At 43.1% G+C, this 8,549-nt stretch overlaps 1 protein-coding gene across 6 annotated transcripts in view; it reads right to left on the bottom strand.

The window, feature by feature from the left end:
• Nucleotides 1-7,589, bottom strand: part of Arhgef28 (Rho guanine nucleotide exchange factor 28) — a 291,621-nt gene extending 284,032 nt beyond the window's left edge. For 5 of the 6 annotated variants that reach the window (XM_078043579.1, XM_078043576.1, XM_078043585.1 and 2 more), the window contains exon 1: nucleotides 7,136-7,269. The gene's annotated coding sequence lies outside the window, so the exon portion shown is untranslated. Of the gene's footprint in view, nucleotides 1-7,135; nucleotides 7,270-7,406 lie in introns of those variants that run through there. The other variant, XM_078043571.1, reaches the window with a different exon arrangement.
• Nucleotides 7,590-8,549: the final 960 nt, after the last annotated feature.

An 8,549-nucleotide genomic window follows, 5' to 3' on the forward strand; every position in this document is an offset into this window, starting at 1 on the left:
ACATGTATAAAAAGTATGCAATTTCAAGATGACTGTGAACCTTGAGGATCAGCAAATACCACTGCTTAAAAGTACCATAGTTTTAATATTTATGCAGGAATTATTCTCTCAGGTCCTTTGCCAAGCAATTTATACAAACTAGCTTATTAAGTCCTTATAACAACCCTATGAGAAAAATAAACACTCAGACTAAAAGTTTAGGTGACTTGTCCAAGACAAGGTAGAAGTGGCAAAGCCCTGAGTCTCACTCTTTCTCTCTCTGGTTTTCAACTGCTAATCTTATCAGTGAGGTTTTACTCCTTTCCCTAGAAAAAAAGGGCATCTCTCCAAGACTAGGATGGGTCCACTGTACTCCACCCTGTCAGCACCTTAAGAAGAATATAGTAGATTTGGAATATGTTAAATACTAAGGGTGATGAAAGAATTCAAAATCATGCCACTTAACAAAAGCTGCAAAAACTTGAAGGGTTTTTTTTTTTCTAGTTTCAATAAAAGAAGTTCAAAGGTAGAAGTTTTAATTTTCAAAAATGTAAGTGGCTTTCATAAAAATGAAATTGTTCAGAATGGTCTCCAAGCAGCAGGATCATGGTGAACTTAGTATAAGGAAGAATTGTACTGAAAAGCCTTAGCTTTCCAAAGATAGACTAGAATATCTTTATGGTTGAGTTCCTCATCACCAAAAGTATTCAAGGACAGACTGGTCAACCATCTGGAGGTATGTTACACAAGGGAAATGTTGTCTGCTAGCAAGTAGACAAAAACTTTCCTGTTTCTACCAATCCAAAGACTCAGATTCCAATCAAGAATTCCATTCATTTCCTCAAACAGAATGATACAACTTCCTTGGAAATGTCCACAGTGTCTCCCTTTTACATTAAAAAGAACCAGCCATCAACTTCCTGAGCATTATGACCTTCCTTTCCCTGCATTACAATATTTTCCAAAGCAATCTACACCTGATACACAGGAACAAACTACCACTAGTCTTTGTAGCAATGCTGTGAACTGAAAGGACCTGAGATAAAAATAGCAAAATAATTGAACCAACAAACAAATATATATACAAAATAGCCTAAATCAGAGTCCCTGCCATCAGCAGACTTAGACTGAGGTTGGAAAGTTGAGATTTACATACACTCAAGAAACTTACACACAGTGAACCCAGGGGCAGGTGGCAAGTGATAAATGAGAGGAACCAGCAATGTGGTAACAGGAATTCAGAAGGGAAAGCAATTCAGTTGTTACTAAGTGGAAGGTTCCAGAAAGAAAGTGCTGTGAGGACTATAATAGATGTTAGCTAGGGAAAAAATGAGACCTATTGCAAACAAGTCAAAAAAGTTAGACATACAGTCATCCTTCAGTATCCAAGGGGGATTGTTACCAAGACATTCATGAATACCAAAATTTGAGGAAAATATATCCTTCAAATAAAATTACATATATTTACATATAACTCACACATCCTCCTGTATACTTTAAATTATCTCTAGACTATTTGTAACACCTAATACAATGCAAATAATTGTTACATGGTATCATTTAGAGTAGAATAATAGTGGGAGGAGTTTGTACATGTTCATTAAAGACATTTTTTCTAAGTATTTTTGATATGCAGCTGGTTGAACCCAAGGAAGCAGAACCCATGGATGTAGAGGGCCAGCTGTATATAGCAGGTCCCACAGGCCATTACTAGTCCTGGCTGATGGAAGTGAAGTTTTCATAAGGGGGAAAGCTGACACATCAGCAGGTTAAAATAACACCATGAGATACAGTAGGCATTACCCTTTCTCTTGACACTACAGGATACAGAATGCCAGAAACACCTAAGGATTAGAAAAGTGGCTGTCGAACCTGGCTGCATATTGGAATCACTTCTTTTTAAAAGAATGCTAGGTCCAGCTGAGAGATTCTGAGCCAAGGTGGTTCCAGTGTACAACCAGGCTTGAAATCTTGAGGTAGGGGCTCAAAGTAAATAACCCATAGTTCCAGGAATCACTGAGCATTCCCTACATGTTGGAACTCTAACACTTGGCCACATAGCAAACCAGGAAGCTGAGAGAGCAAGCAAGAAAAGGAGGAAAACTGTTGACAAAGAGCCAGGTGACAACAATAATAGACTCAAGACAATAAACAAGGGCTTAGGGGAAAGGCAGAAATTTGCTGGAGAGGGTCTTTGTCTGAACCATGTAGCCCAATGAAAACCTCTCAAGTTTCACCACACTTAAAGGTCCTTAATGAAAACTCCTTTGGCCCAGATTTTATTTTTATCATAAAATTAAGAAACAATCAGCCTGTTTATCATTCCTCTTCCCAGTGCTTTACCACCTAGCTTCCACATGGGTGTGGGGGTTCTTCAGAAGGAAGGGACCAGGGTAGCCACATGACCTGCATGTGTGAGATTCAGACTTTTATGTTTGAAATCTCTCTGGACTAAGTCCAGAAAAATAACTGCAAGTCATTTAAACCTGGTGACTGCAATTAAGGTAAGATAAAGCAACAATAGTTATACCTCATCATCCCTTCAAATGCTTATGGTTGCCTGCTGCAGGCACAATGCTGACCTATAGACTGCACATTCCTGACAGTGTTGACACAGACAGGAAAGACTGAATTGACAAACACCCTCCCCACCTTCCAATTTCATGACTGTGCAGAATGTTAAAAGGGTCTTAGAGACCATCCAGCCTAATCCTTTGTTTAACTGGATGAGGAAATGGAAACCAGAAAGCATTCATACTTGCCCAAGGTCGAATGGCTAAGACATTACCAGGGACTCCACACCTGCCTTGAACTTCCAGCCTAGAGCTATTTCCCCTGGGTCACACTGACAATTCGCAGCCTTCTAAAACTTGGAAAACCTAGTAAAGCCACCACTGTTTTGTGTTTTTATTTTTGTGTTTGGTGCTGGAGATAAAACCCAGGGCCTCACACGTGCTAAGCACATGCTTTACCACTGAACTACACCCTCGCACTACCACTCTTTTTAAATGGTTATCAGTTTCTGTAAACATAATCAAAATCATTTTCTGACACTTTCTGCCAGGCACTACTAGAAGGGCATTCCATCAATTAACTCATTGACAATCCAATAACGCAGGTTACTACTATTATTCCCATTTTACAAATGGAAAACACAAGGTAGGGAGAGGACACCCAGCCAGGACAAAGCTGGGATGACTGTCTAACCCAGACAGTCTGGCTCCAAAGTCCACACTCAAAACCACTTTGTTAGAGTTTATGAAATAAAATCTATTTAAATTATCAAATAATGGGAAAAAAAAAGGAGTAAGCTTTAAGCACCAAGGGCATGGCCACCGGTGTTCGATGATGAACTTAAGAGCTAAAACATAATGTCAGTTAGTGTACGCAATATATCTCTTGGTCATCTATTGAGTTCAGGGAATATCTGTGTATACTTGATGAAAATTTATAGAGAAGCACATTTTTAAAAAGGCAAAATGGCCATAGGCACACCAGTCAAAGCCTGTCACTTGAAATAGGCAGGATGTTATTTGCATGCTAGTTTTGGAAGGGTCTCTTCTGGGCACACTACTGCAGAAAGCAAAAGTACCATTGCTGACTTCTGCCTTTTCCAGCCTTCACTCATAGATATAATTTCTTCAACTCTTAAAGGAACATCACTTTTGTGTTAACTTTCTAAAGAAAAACAAACCTGAAATTGCTAATAATTGAGGAAATTACTAAACTAAAATATAAGAATACACCTCTAAAGAATAATAAAAATACATTTTGATAAATGTGTTCAAAACCAACATCACTGGAACAAATACCCAATATTCAATTATATTACTTTTTCTCTTATTAAAATGATGTCAAATCTCATTATCTTGCTGATCCAGGAGAAGTAGTCCAGGAGCAATAATGGCACAAATAAACAAATTACCATTGTGCCTAAGATCAAATTTCAAGGGAAAAATGGGAGCCAATTAAGAAGATGCACTATCACATTAAAAAGTCACATGGCTTATTTGACCATATGGAGTCTGCAAAAGTCTACTCTGGAAATACAGCAGATCCCAGGACTCTAAAGCCAGCAAAGTGTCTCTGTGACATGAAATTCACAACCCACAGAATTAGAGCAAAGAGCGATACCAGGCTCTCAATAAATATTTATTGAATGAATATAAATAAAGACAAATTTCAGCCGGCCCTGGTGGTGCATGCCTGTAATCCCAGCGGTTCTGGGGGCTGAAGCAAGAGGATCATAGGTTCAAAGCCAGCCTCTGTAACTTAGCAAGTCCCTAAAGCAACTTAGCAAGACCCTGTCTCAAAAATTTTTTAAAAACGGGGGGGAGTTGTGGCTCAATGGTTAAGCACACTGGTCCCCCCAAAATTTTTTTTTCACAGAGAGGCGCACGATAGACTGTCAAAATGGCAAAACAACAGTTAACACTGCCTTGAAGTTTTGAGAACTTATTTTCAGTAGAATAATAACCCAAATGTTGTGGAGACTGGACAAAATGACAGAGTACCATCCACTTAGGGCAAGACGCTCTGTCAGATATGTCCTAATCTATGCTTTGTAAGCAAGAAAAATATTTCTAAGCCCAGCTTTGCCTAAGCAAGAGATCTGGACTCAAGCCTTAAAGGTTGGCATAATATTTACAGTACAACTCTCCACATGGCAAAATTCCCCCAATTTGGTACATTTCAAATGTACTACTGTTTTTAATTCAGTAGGAGTTGCCCAGCATGACCCATCTCTTCATAACAAATCCTGTTTAAGGTCACTTGGTGGGGGTGGGGAGAGGCATAGCTACTTTGCTCTACTAAAAGCAACATAAATACAAATGCAATAAAACAAAACCTACATAAATCAGATCTGTCATATCTAATCAGTAAATTAAAGCATAATAAAATTATAATCAGCTTGAGAGTTTGAGAGTAATTTAGGTTCTTTTCAGTACCATACTAGCCATGGCTCAGTAGAAAAGGGTTTTCCAACATCTATATCATAAATCTTTCTTCTTGGAAGTCAGTACTTGGTCATAAACCCTGGCAGGTCTTGAAGTTGGAACTTATGTACCAATTTAGTGGTGACCAATTTTGTACTGAATTCTTAATAAAAAGTAATATAGTATATCCCCCTATTTGTTTTAATACTGCTTTAAACACATTTCCTTTTCTCATGTGGCATACTAAAAGAGGTCATGTATCAGAGCTCACCTGAAATTCCTGCCCAATGTCTTATCCACAAGAGTAGTTTCTCATAAAAACACAATAAGAATTTATTCCTAACACTTCTATAGTACTCATATGTTTAAAAAGAGAAAAAAAAAGTGTGAAACCCAAGCAGAGGCCCTGATGAAATTTCATAGACTCTTACCAACTACTTCTTTTTTTCTTTTTCTTTACCTTTAAGTGTTTCTTAACTGCTTAGAGGACAGACGGTACTTCAAAGAGAAGTCTAATGACACATCTGTTACATAACCTGTGCTTGATTGGCCTGATTATGTGGTTTTGATAAGAAAAACAGTCAAAAGCAGAACAAACACTCTCTGTTCTCCATTCTCCTATTAGCCAGAACACATCTGAATCACACACCCAATTACTAGCTCTGTGACTCTGTTTCCCTGACCGCTAACTATCAGGTCTGCTGCTATTTAAATTCAAATTCCTATTTAATCTAAGTTAATGAGTATAATAATCACATACCATGTCCACATCAGAATATTACATTGAAATGCTATATTGCATTAAAAATTCCAAAGGCTTTTGCAGTATTTATTCCTTTTCCTCCAAATACTCCCAAGGGGTTAGCTTGGCCATTGGTGAAGATTAGGCAACACCTATTTATTTTGACAACCTTTATATATAATTCCAGGACAAAGATATAGAAACCTTCCAGGTAAAGTTATCAATCTGGACTGTTCTGTGCAAAGTGGATCCCACAGAACAGAAAGGCAAGTTTTTTTTTTTATTTTCTGGCTGTGAAAACAAGATTTTGTTCACCCAGACAAGCTTCAGGAGGAGGAACACAAGAGGACAAAGCCTCAGGACACATGAAACCTCAAATAGTCAGTTCCTTATAACCAGCTCACTTTTTTGTTTGTTTGTTTGTTTGTTTGTTTTTGTTTTTGTTTCTTCATTTCTTGCCCAATGGGCGGACTGGTGGTAAACCTCATCTCAGTCTGTGGAGACTGAGACCCAAGCAGGGGTCAAGGAGGGAGAAGCAGTGCACACACAGATGTTGCCTCCTTTCTCCACCCACTCAACTGTAACATAGGAAGGACCTCGTCATCTCCTAAAGTGGATTCTCTCTTGAAAATCTAACTGGTGTCTGGGAAACCAGAATTGTCATTTCCTAAGCGGCCTGAGCACCCAGTTTCCACATGGTTTTCCACAGACAAGAATGGTTTCTCCCTCTGCTTCTCAGTCGACTACAGGTCTGTCATTATGACCCTTCGGCAACGCTAAGTATGAGAAGGTTAGGGTGCAACAACCCATACCCCAATATTCCAGGAGAAAACCTTTCCATAAAATAAGTGCGAGAAATCCCACAGAATCCTGAAAGCTCCTCCCAACCAAGAGGACCACAGATGCTTTTTAAAACAGCAAATGTTTCCACACAAAATAAATGTTAGTGTTTGTGCCCGGAGCTTGAGCTTGGTCTGCACTTTTGGAGTCCCTCCAAGTACCTCAACCCAAGATCAGAGGCACAGATGGGAAAGGCAGACCCCAGCTTTCAAAGCTCTCCCTTCTCCGCTACAGTGCCATCAATTTCCCAGACTCCCGAAGGACTCGCGTTGGGTATTCCCTCCGCCCATCCCCCGTCCCCAAGGTTGGCCGACCAGGGCAAGAAGGGTCGCTGCAGGCTCTCGGTGCACTTGCGGCCGTGCTGCCGGAGCAACCTCGCGCTCCACAGCTGCCGCCGCCGTGCAAAACTGAGCAGCTCTCCGCACTTGTTGCGGTCCCCGACAGACCGGGAGGCGGCACCCAGCCCTTCCTCCGCCCTGCATACAGTAGCACCCCAGTTTCACGTCTGCTGACCCCTGCGTCCCCGAGGAGCAAGTGGCCTCTGGAGAGAGTCTGTCCCCTGCAAAGTCAGGTGGGCAAACTTTTCAGCCCAGGGCTACCGGGAGACGTGGAGGATGGAGCCCCAAGGAACATTTACCTGGAGCTGCGGCCCCGTAGCCTCCGGAGCCCAGGCGAGGCGCAGCCCCTCGTGGCCTGCCCCAGGGCGCCCAGAAATGCGCCCCCGGCCCGCCGCTGCCCGAAGCCGGGAAGCCTCTACCCGGAGCTGCCAACACCCGGCGGCGGCCCTGCTGGGGCCCGGGCGGAGGGGGCGGAGCCGAGGCTCCCCAGCCGCCTGGCTTGCCCGCCACTGGTGCCGCCCCCACTCCCCCCGCGCCTCCCCGCGGCCACTGGATCCCGCGACTGCCCACCTCGGGGCCTCCACGGCTCGCAGCCGCCGCATCACATGGCGAGGCCCGCCAGCCGCGCTCGACATCGGCTCCAGGAGGAAACCTGAAGCTGCTCGGACTCCTAAGGCCCCAACAGCCCCTCCTGCCGCGGGGCGGTGGCAGGTCGCCTTGGCTTCCCTTCCCCCGGCACGGAGCTCCGGGACGCGCCGAGACTGGCGCGGACCTGCAGCGCCAAGGGAGGGCCGGGTTGCACCCGAGGGGCGGCGCCCGTGCGCCCTGGGGACCCCCCACGCCTAGGCGCCGCAGGAGGAAGGGGCTGGCGATCCACTCCTGAGAGCAGTTGTGCCAAGCCCGGGGGAGGCCGGGCTGTCCTCAGCCAAAGCCACCACACCCGTGACATAATGCGACCCAGGTCTATTACAATAGGAAGTATTATTTAAAAAACAGTAAACGCCCTCTTATTTCATGAGGCTGGTGTTCCTCTGGCCCGGAGCTTTTTGCAAGCTGTGATTCCCTTTGCGTTCTTGCATGCAAGTGGCCAAAAGTCGGCAACCCTTGCGACTTCAAAAACGAATGAAAACCATATCCTTTTTTTTAACAATGAACAATATGAAGGATTGTTTTTATCCTTCAACCCGCTTTTCCACTCACTTGAACCTGATTGTAACCCCAAGCTTACAAGTCTGTCAGCCAGACCTCTATAAAACAGATGATTGTTGCAGCCTTAAAGGTAAAATTGCCAATTTGACTTTTCTGTAATCACCTCGATCTCTGTTCTTCTCTATAAAGACCTGATAGGGAAGCAAGGCACCAAGTCAGAAAGGAGCACTCTTTCCCACCTGTCACCATCACTTCTTAATCTTGACCACCTTCCAGAGCCCACTTTGCTGATATGGAGCTTGAAGAAGGACAAGTTAGCAAGAAAAGACCATCCCCTGTCTGAAGACCATATCCCTGTTCCAGCCATTCCTTCTGGGTAAAGGAACCTGGACTCTGGCATTGCACTCTTGACCAGGGTGCTCATCCCAGCCAATTCTGTCCCACAGAGCTGTGAACCCAAAAGAAGTTCCTGCTTATTGCCAGGACTTCAAGGTACTAAAGATAAAAATAAAAGCAATAATATTTTTTTCAAACATAAAAAAGTTTTTAACATTAAAATATCTA

Source organism: Ictidomys tridecemlineatus, chromosome 1, assembly GCF_052094955.1.
Source record: "Ictidomys tridecemlineatus isolate mIctTri1 chromosome 1, mIctTri1.hap1, whole genome shotgun sequence".
NCBI lineage: Eukaryota > Metazoa > Chordata > Mammalia > Rodentia > Sciuridae > Ictidomys > Ictidomys tridecemlineatus.